Consider the following 17,728-nt stretch of genomic DNA (forward strand, 5'->3'; position numbering starts at 1 on the left):
GAAGGGGGAGGGAGAGAGAGAGAGAGAGAGAGAGAGAGAGAGATCTTTCAGGTTTGGGATCAACCAGCCCCCTTTAAAGATGCATGGGCTACTGTTTGTGAATTTGTTTTAAAGATTTTAGGCTTGTCCCAGTTTTCCACGTTTCTAAACATGGCCACATCAGTAATCTTTAAAAAAATAATTGTGAGATTTCGAACCGGAACCACTTTAATTTCTCAGTGGTCACAAAGCTGTTCTTTGGAGCTTGCTGCATTGGCTCAGTCCAGGAGGAAGGCTGGCACGGTCCATTATTGTCGCTTCTCCCACAAGAAGCACAAAAAAGAACAAGTTACAGGTTCAGGCTAGAACTGCCCTTAACCTGTCTTCTTTTGACTTTGCTTCTTTGGCCCACACAGGGACGCCCATGTCACAAAGAGAAATTAATTACGTCACTGACAACAGAAACCAGCACAGGTATGGCTGTCCGACATCTGGACTCGTTAAAGTGTGCAGGTTTTGTTTCATGTGGGTGCTGGGAGTTGAACCCAGGTCATCTGGAGGAACAGCCAGAGCTCTTGACTGCTGAGTCATCTTTCCAGCCCCCTTCAGTGTTGTTTAAATGAAGACTTTATTTATAGCTACTAGATTCATCTCATTTTCCTGCTCACTGCAAGTTTCCAGTTGTGTGGGGCAGTGTCATTTGGGACCACTTTGGCACAGCACCATTCTATACCTGCTTTGTAAATAAAGATTTATGACAGTACAGACACGTGCCTGGATTTGTATCTTTTCTAAGGTTGGGTTTGTCTAACAGTGATGAAGATGAATAGATGAGACACAGACAGAAGAATGGCCCACAAAGCCTAAGGTTCTACTGCCTGGGTGTGGGTATTGGCACACTGCTTGTTAGCGTTACACAGTTACTAAACACTAGCGTTTGTTTCTGTAACATTTTATACCTTCACAGTGGTTGTTCCTATCCCGCCGTTAGACACAGCAGTCTATAGGGTACATTACATTAGTTATTTTAATTTTTATTTTACTTTTAAATTGTACTTTTATTGATGTATATGTGTCTGAGTGAGTTCTCTCTCTTTCTGTCTGTATTTTTTTGTTTTTTTTTTTTTTGAGGTAAAGAAGGGAATCTACATCATTAAAGCAGCCCTTTTTTGGAAGAGAGTAACCCAGTGATCAGTTTTTAACAGCAATTTTAACTTCAGAATCTTATGAAAACCTGATGGGGCAGTGGGTCAAGATTAACCCGAAGGAGGGAAGTGAACACACGGCTCCTGTCTACGCTGACTACCTCTGAATTCGATGATGAAGAATTCAATGGCTCGTGACTTATTAACTGGATGGGGAAATGTATATTTAAACACCCCCGATACATCCAGGAGATGTAGTTGGTAACCCCAAGGTCTCAGTCATCCTAGAAGGCGAAGGAATGTCAAGCAAGGGGACCAAATTATTTACCCCAAGCAAACTATTACATTTACAGAGTGCTGGTCAGACCCATTTGGTCTTTTAACCCCCAAAGAGCAATTTTACTCTTTTGGCCAGCTGCAACTGTTAATTTTCATGGCTACTTTTAATACATGGTACCTCTAGCTGCACCCACCCCACTTTTATGTTAGCCAAAAGGATGTTTGTGTGCTAACTAGCTACTAACTAGTACTGACCGAACAAAGGCTTAACCCTGAGTAGACCGTAGTTCTTATCAGAAACAAAGATCTTAACATTTCAGTGGGCTTTGCAGGTTTATGTTGCAAAAATGTGCCTCTGTGTGTGTGTGTGTGTGTGTGTGTGTGTGTGTGTGTGTGTATGTGTGTGTTTCCTTTTGGCCTTGCTGCATTATTTGAAAAACAAAACAATAAGTCTGCCTCCAAATGTTGTCATAAAGACTGAAAAAAAAAAACCCCTCACAAAAACAAACCAATAAATAAGCAAAAGAGGAACCCTCTCTTAACTAACACAGCACCTGACAGATGACGGACTGGTGTCCATCTAGCAACTCAGGCCTATAGTCCTTAGCTGCACTGGTGAAATCTTGAAGTGGATTTCTCAACCAACACTGGCTGCCTTGTCTGCCCTGGCCCCCTTTGCTGGGACAAACTGCACTACCTAACCTATGTGACCACAGGAACGTCCTGGCTGTCGTTTCTTACGAGGTGGACTTTGTACAGGGCATAAGATCAGGGTGGACACTCAGGCTGTGTTGGCTTCCAATCTCCTCTTGGGAACTAAGAATAAGCAAGAGGAAGGAGGGAAAGAGAGAGTGTGTGTTGACGCTGCCTCGGCCCCAGGCTTGATTGCATCTGAGCTTCAAAGTCGAAGAAGACAATTGTGGTGTCTCTGGCTTGAGATTGTTCAAGTTGTTTGTTTTCTGCTGCTTACAATGACCTTTGTGTTAGTCAGCTTTTGTTACTACAACAAAATATTAGAGAGAGTCAACGGATAAAGAGAAAAAGGCTTGCTTGGCTCATAGTGTTAGAGGTTTCAGTCCATGATTGATTGGATCTGTGGCAGAGCAGAACTCACCTCATATCCAGGGCACAGAACAGAGAGAAGAGTGAGTATGAGTCCATCAGTCGGTCTCAAGGGGATACCTCCAATGGCCCAAATACCCACCACTATAAGCATTTAATGTCTCCACAACTTCCCAATAGTGCCACTGTAGGGACCAAGCCTTACTACATGGAGCTTTCAGAGAGAGACACTATGCAGGACCCCAAATTTACCAATCTTTAACAACCTCAATCTCCAAAATGGCAAAGCCCTGTGTGTCTGAGGTTCATGACTCCAAAAACACACACCAAAATGAGTGGCTGCATTCTCCCCCCAGCCCATGGCCAGCTGAGCTTCTGATAAGTGGAGGTCCAAATGAGGGAGCCACTTGGGCAATTAATTGAAAGCATGGCAGAAGGAGGGGCAGGACTAATCCAAGCAGCCACACCATGGCTGGCCTGTGCAGAGGAGGTCAGAGCCCTCAGGAGACCCACCTGCTGTGGGGGAAGCTACCAAAGGCAGCAGAGGGGGAGACACCTTAGAACTCCTTCCTCCAGGCTTAAGTGCCTTCTACTGGCCTAACCCAGCCTGAACCTTCAAATGGTGTGTGGGCACCCTGCATGACACGGCACCCATGCACCATGCCTGTGCTGCCACCTCAATGGACAGGAATCACCATTTTCCCTCAGTGGCTGGCAATGCTATTCTTTGATAAGCAAACTGAGGGATGGAGAGGGTCAGGTAAGTTGCCCTGACAACACACTAAGCAATGGTAGACTGGAATTCAGACCTTAAAATCCAGTTCAGTCCTTTTAGGTACCACAAACAGAACAAAAGCCTGCATTGTTGCAGGGATGACATCTGCTGTTGGACAATGCGTCGTTAGACAGTGCTCCCGCTTTAAGGACTTATTATTCAAAACTGCACTTAGACCGTTTCCCCATCAAGGCTGTACAGGGTGTTCCTGGTCACTCTGACACCACCCACTGCTTTGTACCTTGGGAGCTACAAACCCTCCTGGTTTGCACTCAGTTCCAAATGGAACATTTCCCCTCTGCAGGCATGGTCACAAGGGTCTAGTGTCTGTATGTATCCATTGTTGAGTAGCTATTCATTCATCAAGGAAGGACTACAGTTTAGATTTGGACGGTGAGTGTATTCCCTGCTTGTGATACATCACATCATGGCGGGAGGCACAGTGGGAGGAGCTAAAGGCAGCTGGCCACACCACATCCAAAGCCAGAAAGCTGACAGTGGGGAATGTTGGTCTCATACCCCCAGGGACCCACAGCCCACAGGGTGGTGCTGCCACATGCAGGGTGGGTTTTCCCCTCCTCAGTTAAACCTCTCCGGAGACATTCTCACTGACATGCCTCTGTTTCCATGGTGATTCTAAATCTAGCCAAGGTGACAGTGATGATTAACCAAGATCACAGTAAGTATTCAAGTGACACAAGAATTTAGGTTTTCTTTTCCCTCCTCACTGTAAAAATCATTGCTATCCAATGACGCTGGGCAGTCAAAGAGTTTAAGGGTTTAATGAAGTCCATGGTCATGATGCACGGTTCGACAGTTACAGTGGGCCACACCGATGCCATCCTGTTCTACCATCTTGGAGGACATGACTAACAGTAAAACAACCTAGGTGTAGTGTCACAGTTTTCAATGTCTCACACTACTAATGTCACCACGTCAGAGATGGCGTGTAACCCGTGTCAAGATTCTAGCACTGGGATAAAATGTCCTAAATATAAGGGAAATGTCAAGGATAATATAAGGGACTATTTTCTAAACAAACTGGGCTATAATTTTAGATTCTAAAGGCAGACAGTGAGTAAAGCTAACAACCTTTGAGAGGAAAAAATGGCTTTCATGCTTTGAAGTTAGTGCCTACGCCATCAGTTTCTTTGTTGATTATTACTATCATCATCATTATCACCGCCACCACCATCATCACCATCATTAGGCTTCACTACAGAGTCCCAGCTCACCTAAAAGTCGCTATGTAGCCAGCATAGTTTAGACCTAGATATTACCCTAGCCTGCTGAGTGTTATTTTCTTGATAACTATACAACTGTTTATTCTTCTGCCTGGACCTATTTCCTATAAATATGTATTATCTGTAGTATTTATTACTTATACCTTATTGGATTTTTGAATACCGAGATACTAGGCTCTGCATGCGAGTTTAGAAATAGAAGTGTATAGTTTGGTATAGTGGCACACGCCTTTAATCCCAGCAGCTAGGAGGGAGACGCAGGCAGATCTCTGAATTGAGGCCAGCATGGTCGACAGAGTAAGTTCTAGAACAGCTAGGGCTACACAGAGAAACCCTGTGAACAAACTGAAGGGAATAGAACGCCCTGAGGTGGGAGAGAGGCCCTGGACCTGCTGTGTGCCTGTGCGTCTCCTGAGACGAAGACTTTATGGACAAATGTGTACTACACAGCCCAGGTTTCCAGACTAAATACCAGGGAGAAAGAACATCACCTGTCTACAGACTTCAGACAGACACCACCTCACGTTATACGTCATTTGGAAGAAGACATAGCTCTCAAGCAAGAACTGCTCACCCATGAAATGAAGTAAGCCTTCAGGGAAAGGAAGATGAATTAGTTCATAAACATTCTATGTTTTAACTGCCCCGGGAAAAATAAAATAGAGGAGGCGCGGTAGGAACCTTCTCGGGCAACCTCCTGTCTCTAGCCCACTACACCCAGCACCATCATGCAGAGGAGCAGAGGGTTGAGGGTGGACAGCACTGTGGGGAGGTCAGAATTTTACTATTATCTCACACCCACTGCATGTTGGCTCTAGGCTTCCTTGGCTTCCTAGGGGTACAGAGGGTTATGCTGCCCAGAGTCACATGGGTGCAGAAAGGCTGGTTGTGGAATCTACCTGGACTGCATCTTACCCCAGGGATGCTCACAGGACTGGTAGCACTGTGGGGGAGGGAGTGGGAAGAGCAGGACAGGTCAACAATGGGGAAGGGAGCTGTAGGGGCCCCCACAAAACAATTCCAGAGATCAGCTTCCCATCTCTGACACCTGTAGGTAGGTGGTACCTAAAAGGAAGAGTGGGTTTTTGGGGTTGTTGTTGTTTTTTTCTTTTTTAAGATTTATTTATTATGTGTACAGTGTTCTGCCTGCGGGTCAGAAGAGGGCATCGGATCCCATTACAGATGGTTGTGAGGCACCATGTGGTTGCTGGGAATTGAACTCAAGACCTCTGGAAGAGCAGACAGTGCTCTTAACTGCTGAGCCATCTTCTCTCCAGCCTGGAATAGTGTTTTTGTAGATGGGGTCAGGTTAAGAATTATTAAGGGGGTCGGGATTACCCAAGTTGGTTCATAGGTCAAATATGGTTGTCCTAACCTAGAGGCCAATGGAGATGACACACTGGAGCAACTCGTGTATGTTGACAGTTGAGGCTGGCTGTTGTGACATGGCCCCGTGAAAGAACGTCAACAGTAAGCAGAGGCTGGAAGGGGTCAGGGACAGGCTCTTCTTCAGAGTCTTCCAGAACAAGGGCAGCCCGGTCCACCCTTTGACTCAGCTCCGTGAAGCTGGGACTAACCCTCTGGCCTCCATACTGCAAAGTTAAAATTTACCTAAGAGGGTCCAAGCTTTGAAGACAAGGCAAACATATACTATCCATCCCTGTTCTTACTGGTGCAGTACAGACGGCTTCCCCACCGTCTCTTAAGAAACTTTTCCTTTTCTTTTCAACCCCCAGCTTAGTGAATTTAATGAATAGTGTTAGGCTTTATCTTTCTTATAAATATCTTCTACAGCTTCTGTTACATCAATAAAAAAGACAAAGCAACTATTAAGCTGGAGGGTAGGCGGAGATAAATCAGACCATTTCCCTTTGGCGCGAAAGGGTCACAAGACAACGGCTGCAGGCCACTGAGTTTGTGGGGGAGATATATTAAGAAATTTCCCTCCATCTGTTCCATATAATGCCTTCGGTAATCTCCGCTTGTCTTTGAAATGGAATTCCTGGTGGCAGCGGAAATGAGGCGGGCGAGCTGGCGAGCACCTCTGGAGGCGGGCTGTGCTTTCTGTCAGACTCTACGGTTCTTTAATTCATGTAGAAAGCCAAAAGTGTCACTTGGATTGGTCAATAAATACTAACTGGCTGTAGGGAGAAATTTTTTAACTTTGCTGTTCGTTTTATGACTTAGGGACTTTACAGGGAAGAAAAGAACACCCCAAGACACTCCTGTTTCAGAATGCTCTCTGCTTCCCAACCCGAGATACAGGGGAAGTCAGGGAAACTTGTACTTTAAACACCTTATGGACGATGGGGCTTTATAACCCTGCTCTGCTTCTTTATTAAAATGTATATTCTACTTGCTTTCCACAATGAATCAGTGGCTTACAATAAAAGGCATACATTATATCAAGTTCTTACATTTTTTTAAAGAGTTAAAACTTAAGTAAGGTTTTTTTGGTTTTTTTTTTTTAACTTAAATTTAAAACTGCCCTAAATTCTCTATTTTCCTCAAAGGTTCTTCTGTGGTCTTTGTAATCTCCATCCCCTGTCACCAATAATTTTATATTAACAAAGCCATCTAGTATATATTACGTTTTGGTGTTATGTGGGGTCTTGTTTCCTTGAGAGTCAGCAGGCTGCTGTGGGCAAAGGGTCTGGGCACTTGCTTCTCTCCTCACCTCCTGATGAATATGGCACTGGATATAGCTTTAGCCAACTCTCTACACAGAAGAAGCCAGAGCTGGGTATGTGCCATGTGGAGAGATGCAAACAGGGCCCCATCTGTAGGGAGCAAGACGGCTTTCAACTCTTGGCCACAGTCCCTTCCCTTTTAGCTCTTTAACTTTCCAAGAGCATTCTTCCAGGGTACTCTGGAAAACAGCCCAGAAGACAGGAATGCCCATGGGATGTGACACCCTGAATCCAAAGGTTATGAACTCTGAGGGAGGGAAGGCAGCAGGACTCTCTTGTCCTTGGAGAGGCCGGGGAGGCCAGGAATGAAGGGCAGGGAGAAGTACAGCCCTGGTGACCCAAGCAAGCATGCTGGATGACAGCAGGGTTGCAACTCAAGTGACTGGCCGGGAATTCCTAATGGGATAATATTCATAAATTCTCACTTTTCTTTATCAAAACCCAACTTTACCTAGCACCATCCACTCTAGGGCTTAAATCCCCAGCTCTGATACTTACTCAGCCTGGTAGTGAGAAGCTCCGGGAAATATCATGCCGTTTTGGGGGCTCTGAAACAAGCTGGGTTTGAGGAAGGTTTGGATACCTCAGAGGAGCTCCATGAAGGGATTTCAAATCATTCGCCACCATCACAGTGAACCAGGAAGTCACAACCTTTACAGACGGTCAAGGTCACAGTAATGCTGACCGTCTTAGTCAGTGTTTCCATAGCTGTGAACAGACACCATGACCAAGGCAAGTCTTATAAAGCACATTTAACTGGGGCTCAGAGGTTCAGTCCATTATCATCATGGTGGGAAGCATGGCAGTGTCCAGGCAGACACTGGTGCTGAAGGAGCTGAGAGTTCTATATCTTGTTCTGAAGACAAACAGGAAAAGACAGTCTTCTAGGCAGCTAGGAGGAGGGTCTCAAAGCCCACCCCCCCCCAACACACACACAGTGACACACTTCCTCTAACAAGGCCACTTCTCCTATGCCACTCTCTGGGCAGAGCATATTCAAACCACCGCACTGTCCATGTCAAATTTCTTTCAAAAGTTTTTTATTTGAGGCAGTGCTCCCAAGCCCCAGGTTGTTTTAGCCGGCCTGGAGCTAACTATGTAGACAAGTGAGCCTTAAAACCATTAAGATCTGCCTGTCTCTGCCTCCTGAGTGCTGAGATTAAAGATGTATACTCCTGTACCTGGCTTTGTTTGCTTGTCTGTTTGCCTAGACAGGGTCTTATGAATCCCACGATGACCTTAAGCTCTCTGTGAAGCTAAGGGCAGCTTTGAACTAATCTTGCCTCCATTCCCCAGAGCTGGGATTACAGGCGTGTTTTACCCCACTTGATTTATGTTGCTGGAGATTTCACGAAGGGCTTTGTGCACACTAGGCAAGCATTCTACCAAGTGTGCTTCATAACCATCTCTAACTTTTATAAACTACATATATAATTTGATAAATTTAACAAACACATTATATTGTATTTCAAAGAACGGTTACCATGTGAATGCAGTGCACTGTTAGCAATGCATGGTGCTTGTGAGAAAACACGTCTGCATTTCTGTGACTGAGGGGATGGCTCCTGCTGCAGATGGGGGGATGGAGAGAGCAGGGCACCGAGAAGGTGCCCCTAACAGCTCAAACAAAGAACCACAACTGGTTTGCAAATGGGGACTCCCACTCAGTTCCTGCTCTTGGCCTCTTCTGGCTCCCAGACCTCCATATAATTGCCCAAGGCCAATATAATCTTCTCTGGGCCCAACCTAGGCTCTGAAGTCCTTTGTCCCTCGAGGCTCCCAAGCCATTCCTACTCATTGCATTCCACAGGAAGCTAAAAATCTCAGGGTGATTACATTTGAGATCAAAGCATTCAAGGTGACCACTGGTTTATGAAAAGCGGCAGCTGAACATTTGTTTGCAGTGACATGAGGCTAAGGACATGCATATCTTCTGGGACATGAGCTGTATTAGAACGAAGTTCTGCCCACAAGAGCTCAAACTCTCTACTCTTAGTCCCTCATCCTTGTTTATGTGAGTGCTGGGAAACTGAAGGTCAAAGGTCAAAGGCTACCATGTCCAGATAGCTCCTCTGAGTCTGGTCCAAAGTGAGGACCTCCTTTTTCCAGCAGGGCTTCCCTTCTCTGACTTTATCTGGGGAGCCTGACCTCCACATTGTCTACCTGAGGAGGGTCATGTAGCCCTTGGCAAGCCTGCAAGTTCAACTTCTTCTTCCTCTGTATGAAATTGCACACAGTATTCCTGGAATGCCTATCCATACAAACGAGGCATGCACAGTACGTTAAGCTCCAGCCAAATGATCTCACATTCACCCTGAAAACGCCTTCCCACTCTCCAAGGTTCACATACAGCCTCAGTTCACCCCGAATAAAGTGCAAGTGCACCAGGTGTTTCACTGAAGACCATCTAATAGAGCTGTTTCATTGAGCATCATCTAAAAGAGCTGTCAGAGAAGGCCTTCCTTGGGGAACCACAGTTGGTCCCCAATGGGAATCCCATATGTGAGTTGCTCCAAACAAGACCACTCCTCGGGATGCTCCAAGACAGTGCCTTGAAGACTGGTTCAGAACATGGGAGCATCTCCTCCCCTCTGCATCCTGAAAGGCTGGCTCATCACTTGGCTGGGGACTCAGGATTCAAAAGCTGGACATTTTTCAGGGATCCTCTAGAAACTGCAGGGCAAGCCCCTGGCTGTTGCTGAAACTTGCACAGGACACGGAGCAGTGAGCAGAGCCAGAGCCACTAAGATGGACGAGGCGCTTCTCACGGGATTTGGCTTCTACAGTCACCATCAGTGACAGTGTCACCATGACTGCTTCGACTGAAAGTGCCCACCTGAATTCCCTGAGGGGACGTTTCCCAGGCAATCACTTACAATGTCTTCTTTAAAGGTTACTCTATCCTCAAAGTTCAGAGAACGCCTCATCATGATTAATAGGAGCCAAGGAGGCTACTACAACGTAAGTCAGCAGGATGGTCAGGTAAATCCTGATGCCTCTGTTATCCTGAGGTTGTATTAAAAAGAAATTAACTATAGAGGTCATGACAATCCTGAGGCAAAGGGAGAGAATTATTATTCTTTCTCCAAAGACGTCTCTCCCTGAGGCATGGTGGCAGACACCCCAGATTAAACTTTCATCAGCTGAGCTTGGGGTTCCATCAATCTTTCATTACTGCCTGGCTCGCAGAATCCTCAATTGGATGGAATTAGGAAACAATCTCCCATATGGAGACCCAGCAAATCACATCTTTAAAAAAAGCAACGATGGAGAACCAAAAATATAGGGAATTTTCAGATGAACTAAAAGAGCTAAAGGTGGGGGAGGGAGGGAAGGGCACAGATGGCTCAGCAGTTCTGCGTGCATGCTGCTCTTGCAGAGGGCCTGAGTTAGATTCCCCAGCACCTACATCACGTGGCTCACAACTGCTTCCAGGAGAATTTGATTGCCTAGTTATAGGAGATTTGATGCCTCTGGCCTTCATAGGCACTACACACATGTGCACAAAGCCACCCCCATATACATAATTAAAAAAAAAAATCAAGCAAGCAAACAGAAAAAGCAACTGCCTCATTACTACTAACTCCCTGTCATTTCAGGCAGAAATACCTATTTTCATTGACCAATCCTACCTATTTATAAAGGAAGTCTCCTTGGCCCAAGTGTTGCTGTCTTAGTTAGGGTCTTACTGTTGTGAACAGATACCATGACTAAGGCAACTCCTATAAGGACATTTAATTGGGGCTGGCTTACAGGTTCAGAGATTCAGTCCAGTATCATCAAGGCAAGAGCATGGCAGCATCCAGGCAGGCATGGGGCTGGAAAAGCTGAGTGTTCCACCTCTTGTTGCAAAGAGAGCTAGGAGAAGACTGGCTTCCAGGTAGCTAAGGCAAGGGCCTAAAGACCACACCCAGTGGCACACCTACTCCAACAAGGCCATACCTCCTAATAGTGCCACCCCCTGAGGCGAGCATATACAAACCATCACAGCCACCGTGATATACAATGCAAGTAAGGGCTGAAAGCAATAGAAATAAGTGATCATGGGTTAAAGCAAACCTTTCCGTCTATAAAGGAAAGATAAAGGTGATCATCTCAAGTCATTTTGTCATAGTGATTGGAAGCTGACTGACACCCCATCCCCAACACGCACACTGTGTGACACAGTGTGGTATATAGCTAGACAGAAGAATAGCCACAGCCACTCACTTAAAACAGCGCTCTCAAATGCTCTGTGCTGTCAGTTGAACATGAAATGGCTTCCAAAGGCTCATGTGCTAAGGGCTTGGACTCCACTCTGGGCACCAGTGGGAGGTGATGGAATCTTTAAGAGTGGAGTCTAGCAGGAGGAAGGAAGGTCACTGGGGACATGCTCTTCAGGGGATATTAAGACCCTGGCTCCTCATTACCCTCTTCGCTTCCTGGCCACACATTCCCACCATGAATGTATAACTAATGTGCAAAAGCAACAGACCCATAAAATCACAGGCTAAAGGAAAACTTTTCTCCTTTTTAAAGGTGATTATCTCAGGTGTTTTGTCACAGTCATGGAAAGCTGCTTGGCCCCTCCCCCTGAGACATAATAAGACTGTACAAGCAGCTGCCCCTTTAGTCTGTGCCAACTCATTTTTTTTCTCAGTATGTAGCTTTATTATAGTTTATTTCTTTTTCACATGTATTTTTATTTATTTATCTATTTATTTATATTACATCCCAATTGCAGCTACCCCCTTTTCTAGTCCCCTCCTCACATAGCTCCTTCCCCACACCCTCTTCATTAATGAGGAGGAGGAGGAGGAACTCCCCACTGGGTATCACCCAACCCTGGCACCTCAAGTCACTGCAGCACCAGGCATATCGTCTCCCACTGAGGCCAGACAGGACAGCTCGGTTAGGGGGACAGGATCCACAGGCAGACAACAGAGTCGGGGTTTTCCACAAGACAACAATTGTTGCTTAGAAACAGCCAATAATTTGGACAAAGACTGTGAAGATCTAAAAGACTACCATTGCTTTTCCAGTTCCTGCCAAGGAATTGCCACCTTGTGAATACCCCAGGACCAAGGGGCTTCCTGGGTAGTGCCCTCCTGGGTGGTGAGGGCTGACCTGTGAAACTGCCACTAATTCCTGTGGAGGGAACCTCTGCCATAAAGACCCTGAGCACCCTCTCTGTATCTGTCCTGCTAATTCATCTTCAAGTGCAGGCAGAGCCATTCAAAAAGCAGAAACAGCAGCAGTTCTTTGAACAGAGAGAAAGAAGAATTACAGCTGGTAACTCAAAGGCCATGAAGAGAACATTAAATTCTCATGAGGGCAGTCATTCCAAGTCAGGGCTCTGACCTTTATGGTTCAGGGAACCCAGGAAAGAGGTTGGGGGATACTAAAATAGAGATATATATATGGAGGAGTTCCATGGAGCCAAACTGAGTTAAAATAATTCCTCTTTTTAAAAAAGGAATTAGTCTCTGAATTTTGTTATAGTGATAGCAAGCTGACCTACATCCCTCCCCCAATATACCAATATACCAATGTACTGTGAGATCAATGTGTATGGTTTAGTCTGTGTATGGTTTAGCTGTATATGGTTTAGTCTGGGGCTGAAGGGTGAGCTTAAGGCCAGACTGAGCAGTGAAGTGATACAAGTCCCAAAGTAAAAAGTGGAGAGAGGCTGGGGACGCAGCTCAGGGGTAAGGTGCTTGCCTAGCATAGTGGGGCCCTGGATTCAATATCTAGTGCTGGGAAAGAATGAGGGGGCTTGTGGGGGGGGGTCAGCTGGAGTTGTTTTTATTTTTCTTCTTAACTAGATAATGGCAGTATTGCCAAGATCCAACCCAAAACCAAGCAGTGTTTGAAAAACAAAACAAAACAGCAAAACCAGAAACAAGAATATGTGCTATGTGTGGCAAGAGGCCCTTTGAAAGCAACGTGAACCAAAGCCACTCATAAAACCTACTAGAGAAGACCTGGGAGACAAGAGTATTTGAGAACATCCAGCACAATCCTTTATTCTAGATGCACTGGATAAGAATTTCCTGAGATCGAAACCAGAGAGAACAACTAAGCCCGAGGTAAACCATCCGACAGTTCAGGAATACTCTGTGACAACCTGGTGACAGAAGATCTCATTACAGTCAGTCACCATTACAGTCAGAATAGGGATATGTATATATAAAGCATTTTCCAGGAAGAGAAGGTGTGCTCTACAAACCACCCACACACCTTCACAGTTCCACAGGGTACACACTCAACCTGAGTAAGAATGCAGGACCAGTCGCTAACACCTGTATGCAGACGTGCTGTTGATGGCGACTATTAATTATGGGGAACTTTTACCTTCATTAGGGCAGGCCCAATGGGGCCTCCACTTACAATCATTACTCATTGGATGCAATCAAATTATTCTTAATAAAGAAACCCCAGCAGTTTAGTGTTGCCGCCAAGGTAAACAGATGCGCGTTTATGACCCCGAGCAGCTTTCCCTAAGTGTGTTTCCAGGGGATGCATTTCCATGAAGGAGACTGATTCATATCCCGCACTTCCACAGTCAATGCAAAGGCTTGGTCCTCAACTCACAGAACTGCTGGGGAGAGATGGGGCCTTAAAGAGGTAGGGCCTGGGTTCAAGTGCTGGTTGGATAGAACATGACTCTTAGGAGGACACGGGGCTCCATTTCTTCCTCCCTTTGGTTTCCCAGCCATGGTGAGGGAAATAGCTCCCTCTACCACATGTTTCCCTCAAGATGTAGGGCCACCATGCCACAGTCCTAAAAGCCATGGTGTCAACTGATCATGGACTGTGGTGGTACCCTTTTCTTTAAAAAAAAAAAAAAAATCAATTACCTTAGACATTTTATTCACACAGAGAGTAAGTATTCCATTGTGGACTGCAATCCATAGCCTCAGAAAAGGAGGGTTCAGAGTGTGAAAAGGATCTGTCACCAGGTTTAACACAGAGTCCCAGGTGACTCTAGACCAGTGCTTCCCAACCTTCCTGATGCTGCAACCCAACCCTTTAATATAGTTCCTCGTGTTGCGGGGACCCCCACCATAAAATTATTTCATTGTTGCTTCAGAACTGTAATTTTGCTACTGTCATGAATCATTACATAAATATTTGTGGAGACAGAGGCTTGCCGTGGGTCGCTACCCACAGTGGTTGAGAACCACTGCTCTAGGTAGTTTTACTATGGATATCTTACATGCGACACCAACATGAAAACTTCCCACTAATGAGCTCTGAAGCCCAGACAATCCCATCTATGCTTTCCCTCGGGAGACAGGAGGGAGTACCAGACTCGACTGCCTTTGGCCATGGATATAGGATCTCTGCACTCCATCCTAGAAGATGGGCTCATGTCTGTCATTGGAAAAAAGCAGGGAGTCTCTGCTAAAACTCCCTCAGGTTGGGAGGCTGGGTTCACTTATGGCTGATACTTCTATTAAGAATAAGGAGAAAGTTGCTTCCCGTGGTGTAAAAATGCCCAGTTTAAAGTCTATATAGGCCTTTGAAACAGGGAGGTGACATCCCTTCTACCTTCTGTTGGAATGGTGGCCTGGCAGGCTCCTAGAGACCAAATGAGAAGTGGTTCTCTGGTCATCTGCCTTCATGCCATCCACACACCTGAGGACGCCCTCTTCCATACAGTGACGAGGACACAGCACATCACTCTTTGTGCTACTTTGGGGAATACACAACCTCTCAAACTTCCTCATCAGCCTCTGTCTCTGGGAGAAGGGAGTTTCCGTATTTGTCTAGGTGTGATTAAAGGAGTCAAGTGTGGTGTGGCCAAGGAGGAGGAGGCAGCCCTGTTTTTCCAGGCAGTAAAGCAAACAGGTTCCTAATGAAGAAGGCAGCCCTCCTTAAGCCCAGAAGACGCTGCAGTGAGAACTGAAACGCTCGCTATAAGCAAACCCCACAGAGCCAACATCAGAGGCAACGCCCACTCCTTACCCAGCTCCATAGGGCTTTTCGGACTCAGCCGGAGAAGACAGTGGGAGGGGCGTCATCATCCTTTACCCCTCAGAAGACCTCTTCATCCCAAGTAAAAGGGCTACTCAAGAAGCTACAAAGAAGCTGAACTCACTTGAAAACCTTAAGGAAAATCACTAGACCCAAGGCCTGCAGAAGCTCTGAGGGTTCCGGCTCAGTGGGGTGCCCTGCTCTGTAGGGAAGTCTGTACCCTTTCAGCCTGACACACTTACTTTCCTGACTCATTTTAACCACATCAAGAAACACCCCCGAGAAATGCCATTTTCTCAGCGAGGCATGTTACAAAAGAGAATGCGAAATGGCCTTGTTTTCCCGGGCAAAATGAAACACTGTTAATGTTTTATTCATACAAAGTGAAAAACCCCCTTTCCTTTGCAGCATTACAAATTGAATTTGCTCTTGTAAATTGCTGTTAAGGAAAAAAGAGGAGAATCAAAGGCAAAGGAAAGTTAAATATATATTGGAAACACAAACCCTCCTTCTTCCAGGGCATGGAAGCTCAGGGGACCAATGGGAAGAAACAGAACCTTTAAGCGGCAAGCTTGTTCCTTCTGTACAACTCCAAAAGGGATCAGGCTCAAAGACACCCCCACCCCTAGCCACAGAGACATGTGGAGACCCTGACTGCCTAGGGGGAGATGCCCCCGTGATGCCAGCTAACTTACACTGTGCTCTTTGGTGGGGTGCAAGTAGGGGTGAGGCTGTGAAGGGGCTCCTTTTGCTCTGCAGGCCGACTGAACTCATCAGGGCTTGCAAGGGTTTCTTATCCCCTGTGTCCCCATGATCCTTGAAGCTGGCGGAAGTTTGACTCTCCCCATTGCATGCATCCCCAGTGCCTCGGAATGGAAGCCATGTAATTAGCTGCATCTGCTAAGTGCATGTTGCTTTAAACAAATCAAAAGTAAACATTCATTAAGCGCTTGCATGTTTCCATCGTCGTGCCAATTACTGTACACACTGGCTGGCGCATGCACACATGTGCTGTGGTTCCCGTCGCATCTTCATTTCTCAGATGCCAAAAGATGAAGTGCAAAGAGCTCGCAATAGTGCAGAGCAAAAACTTGCATTCGTAAGACCTACACTCAAACATGCACCACAGGGCTATGGACGAGCCAAAGTGGTGAAGCACTTGCCTAGCACATTTGGGTTGCCTAGCACATTTGGGGCCTTGCGTCAAGCACCACCGCAAACAAAACCAGAATAAAAAACAGACCCGAACGCACGTTCCTAGTTGTTTGAAAATATAGTGCTCTGCACTTTGGCTCCTGCTATACAGATAGACACAGAGGACAGAAATCAGGAAAGTAAGAGCTCTCTACTGAGGCTCAGTGTTTTCAAAGAGGAATAATGGCCACCTCAGAGCTCCTTTGAAAAGAAACTCACTGAAGTCGAGAACTCGGGTACTGCCTGATGAACCAACCACAGGTGTCTAGGAGCCTCCTATCCACTCACACAAAGCACCTGCCCCAGCACTCAGGACTCCTCCCTCTGTATAGATAGCTCAGAGATGTGCTATGCTCCCACGAAGGGTTAGCCCAGTCAGTAGCCCGAGGATTCTGTCTCACATCTGGTTCCAGCATAAATGCTTAGTCTTTTGACTGTCAACTGCTTAGCCATAATCCTTCCTTTCTGGTTTAGAATGTTCAACTGGTCAAAGACAATCAAATACACTGGCGCTTATATACAGGAGGACTGTAGAGGACAAGGCCAGACACTCTCCTTACAAAGAACGATGTGACTCAATTCCAAACAAACAAACAAACAAACAAACAAACAAACCAACAAACCAGAATGTCTAGGAGAGCCATCCCGTTGACACCTGTGATTTTTTACTACTTTTGCAACATTTTTGTCCATTTTCAACAACATGATACTTTAAGTGTCCCATAGCTTGACCCAAGCTGCCAGAAGATGCCCCTGTACCTTGGGAATTGTCAAAACATTGACCATAATGGAAGCATCCACTGCATGTAACAGTGTCCGATTGATTATCTTACAATGGGGTCCAAGTATGATATTAGTGATAACAGCTGCCAAAGTTATCAGCTATGATAACTTGACAATGGGAACATCAGTTTCCTGTAACCTTGGAGAATAGAAGATTCAAAGTCCTTTTGGTAACTTGTTTTCCGTAAAATTTCATAAAAACATATATGGAATGCTATGGTTGTAAGCAAACATTTCAAGTGTGTGGTTTTTTTGTTGTTTTTTTTTTTTTTAAATAGCCAAATCCGAGCCCCTGATCCTCATTGGACTTCAAAAGTGAAGGTTTGGGCACACGTGTGTTCTTGTCCTTTCAAACAAGCCCTTAATGAATAATCATCATTAGTGGCATGAGTCTGACGTAGCCAGGATGCAACCAAGTTCGTCACTGATTACAAAAGAAATGCACAGAAGAGAGAAATAAAGAGGTGCAGATTGTCTGATGAGTGTGAGAACTTGGTAGAATGAGGGAGGATTAGTATAAGACTCAAGGTAGGAGGTAGAGCTGACAAAAGTTTGAAGGACAGAGCCCAGAAGGATAAAGCCTGGAATAGCTCTGGAGGCAGGGGAGCCATGGAGAGA

The 17,728-nt window shown here is 45.7% G+C and overlaps 1 protein-coding gene across 10 annotated transcripts in view; it reads right to left on the reverse strand.

Annotated features, from left to right (window-relative positions):
* The window catches only part of Apbb2 (amyloid beta precursor protein binding family B member 2), a 326,097-nt gene that overhangs the window by 43,534 nt on the left and 264,835 nt on the right, over nt 1-17,728 (reverse strand). The window lies entirely within an intron of this gene.

Source organism: Mus caroli, unplaced genomic scaffold, assembly GCF_978045245.1.
Source record: "Mus caroli unplaced genomic scaffold, Mus_caroli_1 scaffold_4, whole genome shotgun sequence".
In the NCBI taxonomy this organism is placed as follows: domain Eukaryota; kingdom Metazoa; phylum Chordata; class Mammalia; order Rodentia; family Muridae; genus Mus; species Mus caroli.